The sequence below is a fragment of the Lacerta agilis genome, chromosome 17, assembly GCF_009819535.1.
Source record: "Lacerta agilis isolate rLacAgi1 chromosome 17, rLacAgi1.pri, whole genome shotgun sequence".
Lineage (NCBI taxonomy): Eukaryota > Metazoa > Chordata > Lepidosauria > Squamata > Lacertidae > Lacerta > Lacerta agilis.
This window is the reverse complement of record NC_046328.1, coordinates 35,402,438-35,423,167: the sequence shown is the minus strand read 5'-3', so window position 1 is coordinate 35,423,167 and position 20,730 is coordinate 35,402,438.

Genomic DNA, 20,730 nt, shown 5'->3' with positions numbered 1-20,730 from the left:
GAATCTTCTTTCTTGTAGTTTGAATCCATTGCTCCGTGTCCGCTTCTCTGGAGCAGCAGAAAACAACCTTTCTCCCTCCTCTATATGACATCCTTTTATATATTTGAACATGGCTATCATATCACCCCTTAACCTTCTCTTCTCCAGGCTAAACATACCCAGCTCCCTAAGCTGTTCCTCATAAGGCATCGTTTCCAGGCCTTTGACCATTTTGGTTGCCCTCCTCTGGACACGTTCCAGCTTGTCAGTATCCTTCTTGAACTGTGGTGCCCAGAACTGGACACAGTATTCCAGGTGAGGTCTGACCAGAGCGGAATACAGTGGTACTATTACTTCCCTTGATCTAGATGCTATACTCCTATTGATGCAGCCCAGAATTGCATTGGCTTTTTTAGCTGCTGCATCACACTGTTGACTCATGTCAAGTTTATGGTCTACCAAGACTCCTAGATCCTTTTCACATGTACTGCTCTCAAGCCAGGTGTCACGCATCCTGTATTTGTGCCTTGCATTTTTTTTTTGCCCAAGTGTAGTACTTTACATTTCTCCCTGTTAAAATTCATCTTGTTTGCTTTGGCCCAGTTCTCTAATCTGTTAAGGTCATTTTGAAGTGTGATCCTGTCCTCTGGGGTATTAGCCACCCCTCCCAATTTGATTCACCTTCTTGACTATGATTCGGGATAGCAAATAACAGTAGCCTGCAGTGAGCTTGATTTGGCCAGGGACTGCCAGTTGCTGATCCCTCAAACATGAAATAGGAGGCGGAGCCAGGGAGACAAACTAGAACAGAAGCAGGATACCGTTGTGGGTTTGGTGTGTGTGTGGGGGCGGGTCAGTCTGGGTGATTGCCCTGAGCCCCTTCTAGTTCTTGGGGTCCTGCACCCAGTGACCGTTAGAATCTAATACAGGTTTCTATCTCCAAACTAGCCAGACAAGTTTCTTTATAAGATAGTGACCTTAGCTGGCCACTTAGCTGTATCTTTTTGCAACCTAGCTCATTCTTTTGGGATGCTGATGAGGACACTTAAATGGTGGTGCCCTCTAGTCCTTCCTCCGTTTCCACTCCCAACTAGCCTCTAGGTAGAAGAACAAAAGCCAGGGGGGGGGTGAACCAAGCTAGAAGCAGGCTGGAAGCTGGAGACACAGAGACATGCTTGATCTGTGCGGGATCCAAAGCTCTGGAGAAGCAAGATTTGTTGGGGTGTTAATGCTGTGAGTCACTCTGTCTTGTTCTCAGGGTGTGGGTGTGTGTCTGGAGTCTCACATCACTCAGAGATATTGGTGGCATGTAACGATACATTAGGGGGCAGGAAAAAAAAAGACTGTAACATTCATAATTGCATGAATTTAGAGAAGCAAATGTAACTTCCACCAATGGATTTATTCTTAAATAAACATGATTCCTGCATTGCAGGGGGTTGGGCTAGATGACCCTTTGGGTCCCTTTAAACTCTACAATTCCATGATTATATGAAAAATACTTATGATTGAACTGACTCAGCAGCATAGATGCAACAGACAGCCTGCCCTTTACTTGATACAGGCAATCTGGGTAGGAACACTCAAATTACCATATTCATAATCCGAACATGAAATAATAACATGTATTATCCTTCAAAGCTTCTTTATCCACTAACCCATTGACCCAGTTGTTAGTGAACTGGATTTTTCTGCACACACCCCCTTCCCAGCTCCTCTCCCGCCTTCCTCCCTTCGCAACTCTGAACAGCTTCCTGTCTTTGCATTGCTACTGATCCATCCAAGCGAAATTATGAGCTGCTTTCGTATCACCGCTGTTTTTGCCTTGCAAAACATCATCACTGTGTGTGTGCATTTTGAGTGTTCCTGCAGCCAACTTCCTCTTTCAGGCTGATGGGGGGGGGGGGGTCCACATGCTCTTCTACTTCTTGCTTGCTAGCTGCAGGTAACCAGCACTTATCCTTTCTACAAAGCTCACTTCAGCACCCAAACCTTAGTTTGACACCCAAGACTTTTTCCACTGTAGGCAGCTGGATAGTTTCATCTTACCTGGATCACTGGATGAGAAGCCATCCTGCTCAGAAATCAGGACTGGGGCACCTCCTCCTCCTCCACCCCAGTCCCAGCTGATTCACTGTGGAGAGAGATTCATAGTGGCACCTGGAAATACATCTATCCTTGGCAGAATAAAGGGGTATTGATGGGATATCTCCCTCCCTTCACTATCAGTGACATTCCATTTCCAGTAACAGCCAGAAATGTTTCCATGCTTTTATATTATCTCTCTGCACATACCAGGGACCGCAGAAAGTCTGCCCAATAAAAATGCTAGCACATTTGCAAAGCTAAGCAGGGTCTGGTATGGGGGAACCACGTGTTGAGATTCTTGCATTGCTGGGGTTAGGACTAGATGACCCTTGGGGTCCCTTTCAACTCTACAAATCTATGAGTCCTCTGAACTGGTGCAGGCAGAGGTTTAGGAGGTTAGCATCAGCGACTACTAGCTGTGATGACTATATTCTGCATCCACCATTAGAGGTATCATGCCTCTGAATGCCAGTTGCTGGGAATTGCAGGGGTACAGAGTGCTGTGCTGCTGAGGTCCTGCTTGTGGGCTTCCCATTGTGGCACATTGTGGATCAGGCCAATGGCCCATCTAGTCCAGCATCCTGTGGCCAGCCAAATGCCTATGAGAAACCCACAAGCTGGACCTGAGTGCAAGAGCACTCTCATAAGAGCATAGCGCATCTCGTCGTCGGCCACTGTGAGAAAAGGATGCTGGACTAGATGGGGCCATTGGCCCGATCCCACAGGCCCATCTTACATTCTCAAAGTCTTCTATCTGGGCCTGGGCCAACCTTGGCCTGCTTAAACTTCAAATAAGGAAAAAGTGGTAGGATGCTTACGTTGCTTATTTCAATTCTTTTACATCGCCTTGGAGTGAGCAATGAGGTTGGCTGTAGCTGGGACCCAGATTTCACAGCCAGATTCCGCGGACGGCTGTGCTCCACTTTCTCTTGGCTGCTGCACCACGATGGAAGGCGAAGCACGTGCCCCGGCTGCTATCAGCAGGAAGCCGTGCAGCGCGATGGAGGAGCAGATGGGAAGGCCCGGCTGTCTCGCTGGGAGCAAGGAACAAGCAGCTGAGCAAAGCTGCGGAAACTCGTTCATCGGAGGGTTAAAAGAAGAGGCAGGATAACAGGATCAAACGTTTGCCAGAGACAGTTTTAGGTCTAGCTAATCTCATGATGAACTTTGTGATCCCTGCATAGTTCAAAGCGTGCTGCTTAAACCTGGCTGCAAAAAAGAAGACAGCAAGCATAGAATATTGCAAAATGAAGACTGTAGAAATGTACGGTAGCTCTCCCTTGGTCCCCTGTCTCTCCTGGATGCAGCTGCAAGAGGGGAAAAATTACTACTTATCAGCAGCGTCAGTATCAGTAGAGTTGCCAGGTCAGGAGCATCCCAGAGCCTGAGAGTTCAGGGCCCAAACCTGAGACATGGAACGGCCTCTCTGATGTAGTCATGGGCTGACATCCAGTGATGCCATGGGGGCAGGCTCTGGAGACGGAGGTTAATTGGGAGGAGGGCAGATCCCTCTCCAAAGTGTATTTGCTATAACTTGCAGGCAGCGCCTGCTGGGCTGAATTTTGCAACCTGCATGCACAGTCTTCTTTTTAATATATATTTATACATGCTCTCATTGCCTTGAACTCCCTTTGAACCGTAGTGTGAAATAAGTGCAGTGGTGGTGGGACAAGGCAAACAAAAGAGCATTGGTGTAAGTTGCAAGACCGGCTGTGAAGGGACAGAAACACCCTCCTGCTATGCCCTCATCAGAAGCTGTTTCCAGAAGATAGGATCTAGAGAGGGTAGGCACTCAGGCCCACTATTCACCTGTTGCATTGAGAAAAGAAAGAAATCCACCAAGGTCTTTGACTTCTTAGCTAAATGGACAGAATCTGGAACGCTCACTGTGAGCCGCAGAATATGTCAGTGGTTTAAGATTCATCCCAGGCATACTTTGAATGAGAATTGTCTGGTAGCAAGGAACATGAGAAAAGCCTGTTGAATTAGGCCAATGGCGTGTCTAGCCCAGTATCCTCTTTGCACAGTGGCCAATCAGAAGCCTATTTTGGGAATCCCCCAAGCAAGATTTGAGCACAAATCTCCCCTCCTGTCGTTTCCAGCAACTGGTATTTGGGAGCATTGTTACCTCTAACAGTGGAGGCGGAGCATAACCAACATGGCTGTCTTCCCTGAATTTGTCCAGTCCTCTTCTAAATCCACCAAGATTAGTGGCTGTCACTGCCTCCTGCAAGAGCAAGTTCCACAGTTTAACTCTCTGCTACATGAAGTCATTTCTTTTATCTGTCCCGAATCGTCCAACATTCAGCTTCATTGGAGAGTGGGTGCCACGGCCTAAGGAGCGCTATTTCTTACGGAATTAAAGCCGGCCGTCTTGTTTGTTTTACTTTTGAAAATAGGGCATTGGTGGAAAGAGTAGTGTTATAAAGATCTATATGAGGATATGTGGACTGGTTGATACACCCCTATAAGTAAGAGTGAACTATACGGTTGGGTATGACAGGAAGTCGGAAGGGATTGGAAAATGGGTTGAAAATATAGATATGGGGGTTTCTTTGGGGGGAGGGGGTGGGCAATTTCTATTTTTTCTCTTTCTTTTTTTTCTTTCCTCTTTTTTTTTTTGGTCAAAACGGATCTATCTGTATGACATTGTAATTACACAGAACTCAATATAGGATAGAAGTAACAACAAATTAAGTAATCGTATTAGAGTTCAGTAAACTTATCATTTGTATTTTTTATTATTGTCTCTGTATTATTTTTTGTAATATGATATACAGTTATTTGTTTATGTAATGTCGGGTGTATATTATGTACATTTATCTTAATTTCTGTGCATCATTTTTTATTAATCATTTTGCATATGACAAGCAAACAATAAAGTTGTTCTATCATAAAAAAAGAAAATAAGAACTATGGGAAATTAGGGGGGGGAAAGGTGGCCTTTGCAAATATGGAACTAGCAAAAATGCAGAGAAGTACAGGTGTCCGCTCCGAGGAGGAGGAGGCTGGATAAGGAGGATGGCAGAGCACATTTGAAGCCATCTGTCAGCCTCTAATTATCTAAATGGCAGGGCTTCCTGAGCCCCTTTTGCTGAAATCGAAGCTGAGGTCAGGGGGTTGCGGGGAGGCGGAGAGGCTGTGCACATTACCAGCTTAAGATGCAGTGGGGTCATTCCCCACCGCTGCTGCATTTCAAATGGCATTTGCACGTCGGCGTATGCATCAGTTGTGTCGCACGTGTTTCCTTGTTGCCCACCGCCTGTCCATGCACAAGTGGGCAGAGAGATCATAGGATCACAGCATCATAGAGTTGGAAGGGTCATCTAGTCCAGCCCCCTGCAATGCAGGAGTCACAGCTAAAGAATCCCAGACAGGTGGCCTTCCAACATTTGCTTAAAAACCTCCAAGGGAGTTGTCAGGAAACCCCCCTCCCCACGGCAGGTAGAATCTCGGGATCGTCTGCAGTACAGGGAACCACCCCCTTTGTTCACCAGTTCGTCATCCCCCTCATCAGGAGGAAGCGACCATTCCTCTAGTGGGGAGGGGGAGTTGGAAGCAGGAAGTCGGCGCAGGGGCTGTGAAGAGATTGCGGAGCCTGAGCACCAAGGGGGAAGCGGGGAACAGGGACAGTTTCCCGCGCCCCGAGTTCGCAGACAGGAAAGACATGGAAGGGGGAGGCGGGGGTTCAGGATCCCACGCCTCTTTTGCTGGACCAAGAACCGGAAGGGTTCATTCCCGGACTCTGCGGAGGGATGAGATGGACGTTTGAACTTTTGCTCCACTGTAAATATCTTCACAATAAAGAACTTAGTTTTTAGAAGTTCTGCGTTCGGCTGATTTCTCACGAGCAACCACTGAACGTCCTTACAGGAGTCCATCCTGTTGCCGAACTGCTCTTACCCTCATAAAGTTATTCCTAAAGTTTAGTCAGAATCTCCTTTCTTGTCATTTGAATCCATTCGTTTGGGTCCTACCCTCTGGAACAGGAGAAAACAAGCTGGCTCCATCTTCTATGAGATGGCCCTTTAGATGTCTAAGGTTTGTGTTCTCAAGTCGGATTGAAGCTGGTTTGCAGGGGGTGGGGGATTGTGTCCTGTGAAAGCAGATTCAAATGGGAGAGTGCTGGAGGAGGAGTAATGTTGTACCCAGTGGCCTTAGTCATGCTTATAATAGAACCACTAAAATTAGGGTTGCCATGTGTCCTCTTTCCCCAGGACACATCCTCTTTTCATGGGTTGAGTCGTCACAGTGATCCATAGTTAACAGCAGAAGTCGGCAAATGTCCCTTCTTTTTTGCTCTTCAAAATACGGCAACCCTATTACTAAGTCTTATTGAGTGTGACGGATCTACTGAACATTAGTCTGGATCCAGTCCATTCTTACAAAAAAAAAAGAAGTGGGGGGGGGGAAGCTCCAGTCCTTTATTTTGAGTTCTCAGCAGGGCTAAGGAAGTTCCCTGCCTCTTTCAACCAGTCTCGTGGTTGAGACATTACTTCCAGAATGAAGCAAAACAAGCAACACCAAAATAAAAGAAGTTAGAGAAAGAAGTTCATTGGGGGGTGGGGGATAAAAGATTTATTATAAAAAAATTATCCCGCCCTTCATCAGAAACGATCAGAGGAGGCCAGTCATAGTTAATTAATTCAACGAATAACCCCAGATGAATAGACAACAATATTCCAGTGAAATCTTACTAACCACCCAGACCCCATCAAGTCCAGACAGCTGACATTTGGGAGTTTTTTGTCGTCGTTTTTTGACTGGTGTATGTTGCTGACCTTATCCCTCCTCAGATGGGAATTTTGTCAAAGCGGAAGCAGGCAAATGACAAGATTTCTTTGTTGCTTTCTCTGAACCAAGAGAAGTTGGAAAGGGCAGCAGAGGGAGGACAGAAACGGGGTTCTTCGTGGCATATATTCATCTACGAAGAATCTCCATTTTTTACAAATAATTAAATGAGTTGGTTGCTCTAGGACAGGGTCAGGGGAACTAGTTCAACAGGTTAATCAAGGCTGCCTTTTAACTGATCAGATTTGCACCCAGGGCGATTGTCTCCTGAATGGAAACCCCCTTTGCGCACACACCCAGACTGTTGGGGTCCGGCCAACACCAGAAGGCCTGCCATTGAGGAAGCATAAGCACTTCTCGTTGGAAGGTATCTGAGACTTCCGCAATGGAGAAGCTTGGTTCCGGTCAGGGCCTGGATAGTGACTTTATGGGAATCTCATGCACGCTGCCTTGAATTCTACAAAGGAAAGCCAGAAATGGGTCTACAAGATATGTAATCAGCTACATCGCCTTGCCGACAAAGACATCACCTTGCTGACAAAGACATCACCTTGCCGACAAAGGTCCGTATAGTTAAAGCTATGGTTTTCCCAGTAGTAATGTACGGAAGTGAGAGCTGGACCATCAAGAAGGCTGATCGCCGAAGAATTGATGCTTTTGAATTATGGTGCTGGAGGAGACTCTTGAGAGTCCCATGGACTGCAAGAAGATCAAACCTATCCATTCTCAAAGAAATCAGCCCTGAGTGCTCACTGGAAGGACAGATCCTGAAGCTGAGGCTCCAGTACTTTGGCCACCTCATGAGAAGAGAAGACTCCCTAGAAAAGACCCTGATGTTGGGAAAGATGGAGGGCACAAGGAGAAGGGGACGACAGAGGATGCGATGGTTGGACAGTGTTCTCGAAGCGACTAACATGAGTTTGGCCAAACTGTGAGAGGCAGTGAAGGATAGGTGTGCCTGGCCTGCTCTGGTCCATGGGGTCACAAAGAGTTGGACACGACTGAATGACTGAACAACAACAACACATCGCTACAAATTTGGGTGTTGTGACTGTGTTTCCTTCTTCATACTTTGAGAAGGTGATCTTGCTGTGAATGGATGCTTCAACCCTAAGAACACAAGAAGGGCCTGTTGCTGGATCAGGCCACTGGCCCATCTAGTCCAGCATCCATTTCTCACAGTCGCCAACCAGATGCCCGTGGGAAGCCTGCATGCCAGGATTCAAGCACCAGATGACTCTCCCTTCCTGAAGTTTCCATCAACTGGTATCCAGAAGCATTGCTGCCTCTGACTGTGGACGCAGAGCCTAGCCATTGTTCATTATGCATTAATCAGCTATATTTTGCAACCTTGGGAAGATTTTGCTACAACAGCCACCGGCAAGTTTCCCTACCTGCCTTGTCCCACCCCCTACTGGGGGGGTATTGTTTGTGGCTGTTTTGTCCTTTATTCTTGGGCATTCTTCACATGTTTATTGACACGAGATGTTTGTTTACCCTATTGATATTAGTGTGGCTTTTTGTTGCAGCTCTGTTGTGCAACTGTTCGTGCATTATCTTGAAATGTCATATTTTATGCTGTGTGTTGTTCTGAGCCGCTTTGAACATGGCTCTGCCACAGGGAAGTGGCATGCAAATAAACTCACCATGCTGGTGAGCATTTTTACTTTATTCCAAGACCTCCACCATTTTTTAAAAAAAATAATTATTGGTTTTGTTTTCTTTGGCAATGCCAAGACACCTGTGTTACCAGTCCCAGAGGTCGGTGTTGCCACTGGGGATCTCCAAAGCACTGCATGGCACACAGTGGAGACTGGAGAGAGAGGAATATTGTTTTGATCTGTCCTTGTTTTTATGAGGAGTGAGGAAGGCAGGCAGCAGGCAGGCAGTGGAGAACAGAAGTTCTGCTTCATTTGGCCTCTAATAAGATTAGTGTCTGTTCTGCCGATCAGGTGACCAGGAGCTGTCTCTGTGTGTATGTGTGCACAGAGAGCGGCACACATGTGGTGCACTAGGGTTTCCTGGCTCCTACTTCTCCATATATGGTGTGAAGCTTAAGGAAGCTGCCGATTGGCTGGTCCAGCAGACACCCCAGAGGTAGCAAGAAAGGGGGTGACAAGAAGGAAAGAAGAGAGAGGGAGCAGTCAAGGGTCTTGAATGGCAGATGACAAGGAATCTGGGTGCATCACATGCTCTGGGGAAAAAACAGCAACCCAAAATGTGTCAAGCAAATTGCAGCTGTTTATAGAGAGCACGATGCCTTCCCCACCATTGCCACTCTCAGCAAGGCTGCACACTGGCTGTTTCTGATGGCAGTAAGGAAAGTGAGGCAAGTCCAAACTGCTCTGCACCAGGTCCCCCTCACCACCTCCACCTCCCCCTTTCCTAAATGTGACGGTCCTGTGGATGCCGTACAATGAACCACTGCCGGAATGTCCGCCGTATCTGCCGCACTGCCGGGTGCCTCCATTACATAATGGAATAAAATGCAACCCGTTGTTAGCAAATCAACAACGAAAAGCATCTCCTACCAGGAACGGCTGTCTCTTGTCACGCCGATGAGGCAGCGGGAGGTTTATCAATGCTCTTGGCGGAGAGAGTTGAGAAAGCGTTGCCAGAGGCAAACACATGTGTGGTGCTGTTCCATTGTTGGCCTGCTGTTAGGGCCCCAGCACTCGGTGCTGCAGGATGCGCATTTCCAAGGTGATGGAGGCAGAATGACATTCATGACACCCGGGACGGCTGGCAAAATGTTCAAGCAGCTGGGGTGACTGCCCTATGAGGAAAAGCTGCAACTTTTTTGAGAAAAGGCGCAAAAGAGGAGACCTTCTCATTGTTGTTGTTGTTGTTCAGTCGTTCAGTCGTGTCCGACTCTTCGTGACCCCATGGACCAGAGCACGCCAGGCACGCCTATCCTTCACTGCCTCTCGTAGTTTGGCCAAACTCATGTTAGTAGCTTCGAGAACACTGTCCGACCATCTCGTCCTCTGTCATCCCCTTCTCCTTGTGCCCTCCATCTTTCCCAACATCAGGGTCTTTTCCAGGGAGTCTTCTCTTCTCATGAGGTGGCCAAAGTACTGGAGCCTCAACTTCAGGATCTGTCCTTCTAGTGAGCACTCAGGGCTGATTTCCTTCAGAATGGATAGGTTTGATCTTCTTGCAGTCCATGGGACTCTCAAGAGTCTCCTCCAGCACCATAATTCAAAAGCATCCATTCTTCGGCGATCAGCCTTCTTTATGGTCCAGCTCTCACTTCTTCACTCAGCACATAGTTAAACTATGGAACTCCCTCCCGCAAAAGGCAGTGATGGCCACCAACCTAGAAGCATTTAAAAGAGGATTGGAGAGATCTGTGGAGAGGGCTGTTGACAGCTTCTAGATAGCTATCCTCTGCCTTTGCTGTGAGAGGCAGTGGTGATTCTGAATACTGTACCAGTTTCTGGAAACCGCAGGAGGAGAGAGCTGCCCCTGTGTTCAGGTCCTGCTTGCTGGTTTCCCACTGGGGCATCCAAACTGCAACTGTGATAACAGGATGCTGAACCAGTTGGGAGAGCCAGGCTCTGTTTATGTTTGTAGCACTAAAACTCACAAGCATCCAATGAAGCTGGATGTTGCAAGACCCAGGATGGGCAAAAAGAAAGATGGGAATGTACCAAGTATTCTTTAAATGCTTCCACACATTTTAAGAAGAAGAAGAAGAAGAAGAAGAAGAAGAAGAAGAAGAAGAAGAGGAGTTTGGATTTGATATCCCGCTTTTCACTACCCGAAGGAGTCTCAAAGCGGCTAACATTCTCCTTTCCCTTCCTCCCCCACAACAAACACTCTGTGAGGTGAGTGGGGCTGAGAGACTTCAAAGAAGTGTGACTGGCCCAAGGTCACCCAGCAGCTGCATGTGGAAGAGCGGGGAATCGAACCCGGTTCACCAGATTACAAGTCTACCACTCTTAACCACTACACCGCACTGGCTCTCGTTTTTAAGAAAGCGTGGTTCTAGATTGCTGGAACTTTTTGCCTCCATATGCTAGATTTCTACCTGCAGATATGCATGTCTGAATCGGTCCTGCTGCAGAAAGGCAGTACCAGCTAATTCTGTTAGACATGTGTCTTAGTTCTTAGACTTTTAAATCTGCTTCTGTTTAAACATGTTAATGAACGGCAATACTTCAGAAAGGAGTTTAAAACAAGCACAACCCCAAATTCCAACTCAACACCTGCAAAGAAAGAAAAAGGACACGCCTTTAAAAACATTCAGTTTTTTTATTCTCATCTTCATCACAGCCTTAAATATCAAAGGAGAGCTGCAGCAGGCTGGAGCAACACGGCATATACAAAGAACTGGGAGGGCTTTAAAAAAGATTTCACAATAAAAATCAGTGCAGAGTTAGGCTTACTTTGAGAGAGGAAAGGCAGGCATTGAGAACTGGCAGGGGGAGAAATGCACAAACGGCAAAGAGAAAGAGGAAATAGAAAAAACAAATGTACAAACCTAGTTTGTGCTTAACACCAAGCAATGGCTTGTTTGGCAAACCATGGTTTGTCTCACAGATGATTAAACAAACCACAGTGTTCCAAACTTTGGTTTGTTTCCTTGCTGCTCTTGCTTTGTTCCTTAGTAGCTTGGCAAACCTCTGGGGCGATGTGGAGCAAACAAGCTATGGTTAAGGAGGGGCGGCCTGGTTGACACGTAACATCACCCTGTAGTTAAAACAAACCAAGGTTCATCAGCCCACAACAAACCATGGTTTGCCAACAGTGAATGAAGCACAGTGAAACCATTGGGCAGGGCTGAAGCACAACACTAAGCCATGGTTTCACCAGCGGTTTAATAAATCATGGATTTTCATTACGGGCAATCAAAGTCATTTGCCAGATCAGGGTTTGTTTGTTTTTTTGCACTTTTGCCAAACACATATCCCCAAGCTGGAGGAGGAGGAGACACAGAAAAGAGAAAACTCAAAGGAAGTTGGGGCTTTTTTAGTTTACTAAACGCAGAACATGATGAAGAGGAGACATGATAGAGGCTTACAAAATCAAGGGTGCTGTGGAGGGAGACAAATATACCCACCCTGGAGAGGATATCCTGCGAAAGTCATTTGCAGTAAATACAGGGCAAACAAAAGAAAACATGGTTCGAGTCAAGGCATGAACAGCTTGTAGAACTGACTTCTGCAAAAATGCAGTGATGGCTGCTAGCATCGATGCCTCCCCCTCCCCCCCCCTTTTTAAGGATTCAGAAATTTGTGTGGGACAGGCGGCTATCAGCAGCAACAGTTAAGAACAGAGCTTCTACATTCAGGAGCAGAATACCTGCGACGAAGGGCCTGAAAACAGGAAGTGGATATGCCCATCATCCTAACCTGGCTGTTTGTGAGCCTGCAAAAGGCCTTGGCGGAAGCAGAAAGCTGCACAATAAAAAAAGATACTGAAACCCCAACAATGCAATCATTGCATCCTTAGGCTGTGTACACATTGCCAGCATTAGGAAGAACTTCCTGACAATAAGAGCTGTTCTACAGTGGAATGGGCAACATCAGAAGATGCTGGACTCTCCTTTATGGGAGATTTTAAAACAAAGGTTGGGTGGCCATCTGTCAGGGATTCTTTAGCTGTGATCCCTGCATTGCATCAGGGGGTTGGACTAGATGACCCCTGGGGTCCCTTCCAACTCTACCATTCTATGTTTCCGTGATAAAATCACAGCTAGGTCATTATTTTCTTAATAAGGACCAAAGCTGAGTTTTGTAAAATAATAATAATAATAATAATAATAATAATAATAATAATAATAATAATAAGTTATTATTTGTACCCCGCCCATCTGACTGGGTTGCCCCAGCCATTCTGGGCAGCTTCCAACGTATGTGAAATGCACAAAATGTTTAACATTTAAAGACTTCCCTATAGAGATGGATTGTGGCTAACACTCTGCAAACAGCGCTTCCAGAACAAGTGGTGGAAGAGCACTGGGTGTAGGTGGAAGTGTGTACACAGCCTCAAGCTTGCGCATTTCACCCCCCCCCCCCCATTGATGCGCCCCTGGAGTACAAGGAAACCTCAGGATCAGGCTTGCACCCTTAAACGCTTAATTGCAAAAGGGATCGAAAACTCTGTTTGCCAAAACTCCTCTTCTCTGCAAGTGTCCCTCCTTCTCCTCCTCCTCGCCCCCCTGCTCCGGCAGCCGTTCCATTTAGGTACCGGCAAGTTTCTTTCTTCGCTCAGAGGCCTTTCTGCAGAGCTGCAGTAAATAACAGTTTCTCACACGGCTCACCACAGACCCGTTTTTTTTTAAGGGCAGAGGAGGACAAAAGGACAACCGTTTGCTTCTTGGCGCCGGGAGCCGAGATTCCGCGCCAGTTTTGCTCGAGAAGAAAAGCCCCAGCTTAATCACATGTGGGGTTTAATACACTCGTACGTGCAAAGCTATTGTGGAAACCTCGCAGAGAAAGAGAGAGAGAATCTGTGCCCGGGATGAGAGGGCTCAGAAACAATATATGTATATAGATACATATATTTAAAGCGAAGGAAGGAAAACTTAAGATTTTATTGGGTGGTTTGCATAGTGTTTTTCTTTTTTCTTTTTAAAAAAGCTGGCTTTGTAGCATCCACAGAACTTTCGGAAAAGCAGAAAAGCAAACATCGGCAACAGGTAGTCGCGGAACTCTTCGCTATCCCACATGGATATTTTTTCGGAAGGACAAGGCCATAGATTTTGTAGCTCTGAGGGTGGAAGGAGCACAGAGCATTGTCTTGTCCGCACAGACATCTGCCCCCATCTAAGACTGCCTGCAGAAAGCAGCACAGGAGGGAATCACACGAAAGGGAAACGCGTACAGGGGGCGGCGTGCTGCAGTGCATGCGTTGCTCGGCTTTTGGGATGCAGCGTTTTAAATTGTTTCTCCCACGTGCAGGAGTCATGCACAGATGCATCGCGCCCAGAGTCCAGCCACGCCACTCATGCAGGATGCCTGCTGCTTGGGATCGGGGTGGCTGCCCAAGTTCCCCACTTCCTGGGAGTGCCACAAGCTTGATGCTTCCCCCCTGCTTTCCTGCAGCCACCCCCCCCCCCACCCCACTCCCAAGATTGGCTCCTCCATCCTTCTTTCGGATTGGCTGGGACTCCTACTTAAGCCCTTCCAAGGGGCAGCTGAATATATCTTGCTTATCTTGGGTCAAGAGCGGACCCTCCTGGTTGCAGCCAACTAAATGCTACTCAGAGTAAATGCACCGAAATCAAGGGGCTGACCTGAGACAAGCTTGCTGGATCAGGCCAATGGCCCTACTAGTCCAGCATCCTGTTCTCATGGTGGCCAACCAGATGCCCGTTATTACGGTTGCCATATTTCAAAAAGTGGTAAATCAGTATACAACCAGCAGCACAAAAACGGCGCACACAAATCTACCAAACCATTCCACGTATTGAATTCTATATTGGTAGTCCAATCAAAAAGAGAGCAATGCAAGAAGTCAAACAAAGAAGCCACAAACAGAAAACTCATTCAAGTTAGTACAACAGGACAATTTCAGTCTTTAAATGTCTTTAGCCAGGCTCCTGTAGATATTGATGAAAATAGGTCCAGTCAGATGACACGCACAGATGTTAATAGATGAAAGCAAGTCCAATCAGATGGAATATTGACGATGTGACGCACAACAATTCGACAGGGTGCCGGCGTTTGTCCCCTGTTTCGCCCATGGACAATTTTGGGCTTCTTCAGTAAACTCTTTCCCAGGATTACTGATTGGACTTGCTTTCATCTATTAACATCTGTGCGTGTCATCTGAAAGACATTTAAAGACTGAAATTGTCCTGTTGTACTAACTTGAATATTGGACTACCAATATAGAATTCAATACGTGGAATGGTTTGGTAGATTTGTGTGCGCCGTTTTTGTGCTGCTGATTGTATACTGATTTACCACGAGTATTGGCAGCATAGGTTTATTTTTTCATATTTCAAAAAGTGACAATCCGGACACCATTATTATTATTATTTTGCTAAATTTAAATCAATTTTGGATTCCAGCGCAACTGGGATTCAGAAGCATTGCTGGGCGTAGTAGCCATGAGGGCTAGTGGTTATCTATAGCCTTCTCCTCCATGAATTTGCCCAGTTGTCTTTTAAAGGCATCCAAACTGGTGGGTGTGAGTTAGCAATGACCCTTGGTTTAAATAGGTCTACTCTGAGCCGGATTTAGTTGGGACACAATCCTCTTTGGGGATTTGCCTCCTCCTCCCATCCTTTCCGGCCTTCTTCCCCCTCACCCTTTATCTCCCTTGACACACATTTCAGCTTTTGCCTACTTTAATTATAAGTAAGCTGCCACCGATCCACCCCAGCTGTGGGTCCACACCGAGAAGGGTTGCTGTGTTGGACTAGCCATGCATCTGCCGGGGAGCTGTTGAAGCCCTTATAAAAGCTGACGCCACGATACATTTGCTCATTGCTAAAAGGACGTGCTGTTGTTTTTTAGCTACCACGGACTAGCGTAGCTAACTCCACGCGGAGTTGTTTTAACAGTTGTTAGCTCAGACCACACATACACACACAACACACGTAACACACACACAAAATAAATAGGAGAAATGGAATGGAATATGACCGACGGGCCTCTCTCCCTCCTCCACTCTGGAATGAAATCTCTGGAACTGTAATAAAAACTGGGAGATTCTGCACTCTGCCACCCCCCGAGTTTATGAGGGCATGAAGAAACCAAAAGTTGAAATAAAAAGCAATGATTAGAGAAAGGACTCATTTTGTATGTCTTGGGAAGAAAATAGAAAATATGTAATCTGTGGTTCTCGGGAATGCACCCTTTCCCCTAAATTTCAGGGTCTAAATCAAGAATATTCCTCACCACTTTGAGTCAAAGGGTTTGGTGATCTCCACAGGATTGAGGAAGCAACTCTGAAGGGCTGAGAGGACTCGGTGCTTGTGGGAACTGAAGCAGAGAGAGAGAGAGAGAGAGATTTCTGCCCAGTACGGTAAATCAACCTGGACTGGAAGAAGGTGACTGTTCTGGACAACACATTTAAAAAAGGATATTGACAAGCTGGAACGTGTGCAGAGGAAGGCAACCAAGATGATCAAGGGTCTGGAAACCAAGACATATGAGGAACAGTTGAAGGGGATGTTTAGCCTGAAGAAGAGAAGACTAAGAAGTGAGATGATGGCCGTCTTCAAATATCTGAAGGGCCATCACGTGGAAGATGGAGCAAGCTTCTTTTCTTCTGCTCCAGGGGGGGGGGGACCTGAGCAAATGGATCCAAATGAAAAGAAAAGAGATTCCAACTAAACACAAGGAAGAGCTTTCTGATTGTAAGAGCTGTTTGACAGTGGAATGGACTTTCTCAGAAGGTGTTGGACTCTCCTTCATTGGCGGTTAATAAGCAGAGGCTGGATGGGCACTTGGTCTTTCCTGTGTACATTTGAGCATTCTTTGCCACTAGTTAATTTCATTTAATTAGCAAGAAAGGCGAGGAACGACGGCACTTTCCTGACTGGCGTGCTTACCAACAAACATGCCGCTCTTGCAATATAATTGGTGGGGAGAGAAGAGATGAGGTTGTCTGCAACCGGCAGCGTAGATCCCTTTCAGATAATTTGCAATATTGCAGGAGGGGGTTGGGGGCAGAGGTGTGAGCCAGCGGCACTCACTGCAAAACCCAAAGCTGAAGAACTGGTAGCTGTCATTCTGCACAGCCGCTGCTAAGAGAGTATTGCATTCATTGCCGGATGCTCACTCCCAGTTAAAATATGCTTAGGAACTTAGGCAGCTGCTAGGCCATGGGGGCCAATCTGTATCAGTACTGTCTGCACTGACTGGCAGCGGCTCTCCAGAGTTGCAGGGCATATTCGCAGCCCTGCCTGGAGATGCCACACAAAGTGTGTGTTCTGCCGCTCAGCTGCGGCCCTTCCCCTAAAAATAAAGCAAGTTTCTAGTCCTCATGGCTCTGAACACTGAGCCCTTTCCCAGCCCTACCAGGAGATGCCAGTGGGATATGAACACAAGACTTTCTCCATGAAAACCAGATGCTTTGCCACTGAGCTGCAAGACCCGCCATCAACACAATGGAAAGGATTGAGGGGGGAAGCCAGCAAGGGAAGATGATCAGTGCTCCAGAAGGCTGAAATCTCCTGAGGAAAGTCTGGATGTCACATGTGCTGAGAAGACGGAAGGGGTCCAGAGAGTCATCTAGACCAACCCCTGCTATGCAGAAGGAGATGACAGCGAAGACCACGCTGGCTGTTTTCAAATATTTAAAAAGGAAGAAAGAAGGATTGCTCATCCTGGGTTCTGAGAATCAGGTTTTATTCCCTCCCACACACCCACCCACCCCAAAGAAGCAATTGTGTTTAAATGACAAGAAGCTTAAGAACTTAATGCTCAGGAATGAAGGCCGATGCTAAGGATGTGGCGGAATCTCTTTATTTGGCGGCTTTTCAAAAATGATTGGGCAAGCATCAGCCTGGGATGCTTTTGGTAGATCGGCTATCCTGCTTCTGAGGACAAATCTGGACAGCCCACTGGCTCCACTCCAAGCATTCAGTCGTAAATCCTCTAACATGTCCAACCAGAATTTGCTGGTCAAAAAAGATAAGAGGGGTGTTTTGCTTTTTTTTTTTTTTTGCACCCGCTTTGATTCAGTATGACAGTCACAATGCTCACAAGGGTTTGAGGGGATCAGCAATATCTTAAGACTGTCTCCAACAGACCCATTGAAATTAATGGACATGACCAACTTGGGCCCATTTCCTTACAGAAGCAAAGAAAACTGATGCTACTCTAGGCTGCATCAACAGAAGTGTAGCATCCAGATCAAAGGAAGTAATAGTACCACTCGATTCTGCCTTGGTCACGCCACAACTGGAATACTGTGTCCAGTTCTTGGCGCCACCGTTTAAGAAGAACATTGACAAGAGCTGGGACATATGCAGAGGTGACCAAGATGATCAAGGGTCTGGAAACCAAGCCTTGTGAGGAACGGTTGAAGGAGCTAGGTATGTTTAGCTTAGAAAAGAGGAGACAGGGGGGGAGATATGCTAGATACCTTCAAATGTTTCATGGAAGATGGAGCAAGCTTGTTTGTTCCTGCTCCGGAGGGTAGGGCTTGAACCAATGGATTCAAGTTACAAGAAAAGAGATTCTGACCAAATTAGTTCTTCCTAATATTTCCTAAACAAACTTTCTCAAGTAAAAAAAAATAAATTGAGTAAGTTTCTGAAGGAAAGAGCTGCTCAGCAGTGGAATCCCCTCGGAAGGCAGGGGTGGTTTTTAAGCAGAGGTTGGATGGTCGCCTGTCAGGGATTATTGAGCTGTGATTCCTGCATTGTAGCAAGGGGTTGGGCTAGATGACCCTTGGGGGTCCCTTCCAACTCATCAATTCTATGATTAATGCACACACAACCTTAGACGGCCAGGACTGCACATTAGGAGGAAGGCCAGCCGGTGGATGCTGGTTGAAGACAGACCAGCACATCAGCAAAGCAGTGTCCTGTGTGCCCTGATGGAGCCGTTTCCACTGCTTGGCCATGTGGGGATTCCGCCCCACGAGTCTGAAGGGACAGTGCTGCCAGGAGAGTAATAAAGCCTCCTCTTATCTAATTACGCAAAGCAGAGAAAGCTGAGCTGGTCTGGTTACCAACAGCAAGAGATAAGGGTCTGTGGCTGGTGTCAATTTCCCAGGCTCAGTTCTCTGGCATCATTGAGGAGGACGGCCACCTGGTCTGGTGCAAGGTTGGTCCCTAACGGAAGAAGGTGAAAAGAGCTTGCTGGATCAGGCCAATGGCCCATCCAGCCCAGCATCCTCTTCTCGCAATGGCCGACCAGTTGCCCCAATGGGAAACCCACAAGCAGGATTCGAGCACAAGAGCCCTCTGGCCTCCTGCAGTTTCCAGAAACTGGTATTGAGAAGCCTTGCTGCCTGTGCGGGCAGAGCATAGCCAGTTGCAGCTAGTAGCCACCAACAGCCCTCTCCTCCTCCATGAATTTGTCCAATCCTATCTGAAAAAGCCTGTTGTCTTTGTCCATGGAGTTTTCTTGGCAGGGATACTGGAGTGGCTTGCCAGTTCCTCCTCCAGGTGGATCACATTTGGTCCAAACTCTCCACTATGACCTGTCCATAGCTTCCCTGAGTAATTCAAGCCCCTTTGCCACGACAAGGCAGTGATTCATGAAGGGGCTAAGATCATGGCCACTGGTCCCATCACCTCCTGGCAAATAGAAGGGGAAGAAATGGAGGCAGTGAGAGATTTCATTTTCTTGGGTTCCATGATCACTGCAGATGGTGACAGCAGTCACGAAATTAGAAGACGCCTGCTTCTTGGGAGAAAAGCAATGACAAACCTAGGCAGCATCTTAAAAAGCAAAGACATCACCTTGCCGACAAAGGTCCGTATAGTTAAAGCTATGGTTTTCCCAGTAGTAATGTACGGAAGTGAGAGCTGGACCATAAAGAAGGCTGATCGCCAAAGAATTGATGCTTTTGAATTATGGTGCTGGAGGAGACTCTTGAGAGTCCCATGGACTGCAAGAAGATCAAACCTATCCATTCTCAAAGAAATCATCCCTGAGTGCTCACTAGAAGGACAGATCCTGAAGTTGAGGCTCCAGTACTTTGGCCACCTCATGAGAAGAGAAGACTCCCTGGAAAATACCCTGATGTTGGGAAAGATGGAGGCCACAAGGATAAGGGGACGACAGAGGATGAGATGGTTGGACAGTGTTCTCGAAGCGACTGGCATGAGTTTGGCCAAAGTGCGAGAGGCAGTGAAGGATAGGCGTGCCTGGCGTGCTCTGGTCCATGGGGTCACGAAGAGTCGGACATGACTGAACGACTGAACAACAACATCTGAAAAAGCCACATAACACCTGTCTGCACCACTAGAGAATTCACCTACCCACTTCCCACCCTGAGAATATGCTTCTCTGTGTCACTTCCACTATTCTTAAATCTGCCCATCCAAACAAAGATTGTGTCAGGCAGTGAGCTGGGTGGAAATGGGATCATGAAAGATAGGAACCGTAGAGTTGGAAGATGTCCCCAAGGACCATCTAGTCCAGGCATCCCCAACCTTCAGCCCTACAGATGTTTTGGACTACAATTCCCATCATCCCTGACCACTGATCCTGTTAGATAGGGATCATGGGAGTTGTAGGCCAAAACACCTGAAAGGCTGCAGGTTGGGGGATGCCTGATCTAGTCCAACCCTCTGCAGCGCAGGAATCACAGCTCAGGAATCCCTGACAGATGGCCATTCAACCTCTGCTTAAAAACCTCCACTGCCTTCCAAGTGAGTCTGTTCCACTGTCAAACAGCTCAGTCAGGAAGTTCTTCCCAATGTTGAGTCAGAATCTCCTTGCTTGTCATGTGGATCCATTGGCTATGGTCCTCCCCTCCGGGGCAGCCGAAGACAAGTTTGTTCCACCTTCCATGCAACAGTCCTTTAGAAGATGGCTATCCTACCATCCCTCGTCAAGGAAAAGAGCCTTCCATTGCAATCTGTCTGCAAGAGAAAACAGACCTGCCGTTTATGCCAATCCCATGGCCCTTCAATCGACCTGCCTGCTAGTTTTCTGAGAGTAGAAAGGCTGTAGTTCAGCGGTGGAGCCGCCCCTGCCTTGCATGGTGACAGGTTCAATCCCCAAGGGCACCTTCAGATCAGGCTGGGAGAGAACCCTCTCTGAAATCCTGGAAAGCCACTGCTAGTACGTGTAAACAATACTCAGCTAGATGGAACAATTGTCTGAAATAAAGCAGCTTCCTAGGTTCCAGAAGGGCTAAGGGAACAAGGGCTCCAGGCCTGGAAGACCCTTCAAACAAGCCCTTGACTATTTGCATAGCCTTGACTGTGGTGGCCCCAGTGAGGAAGCC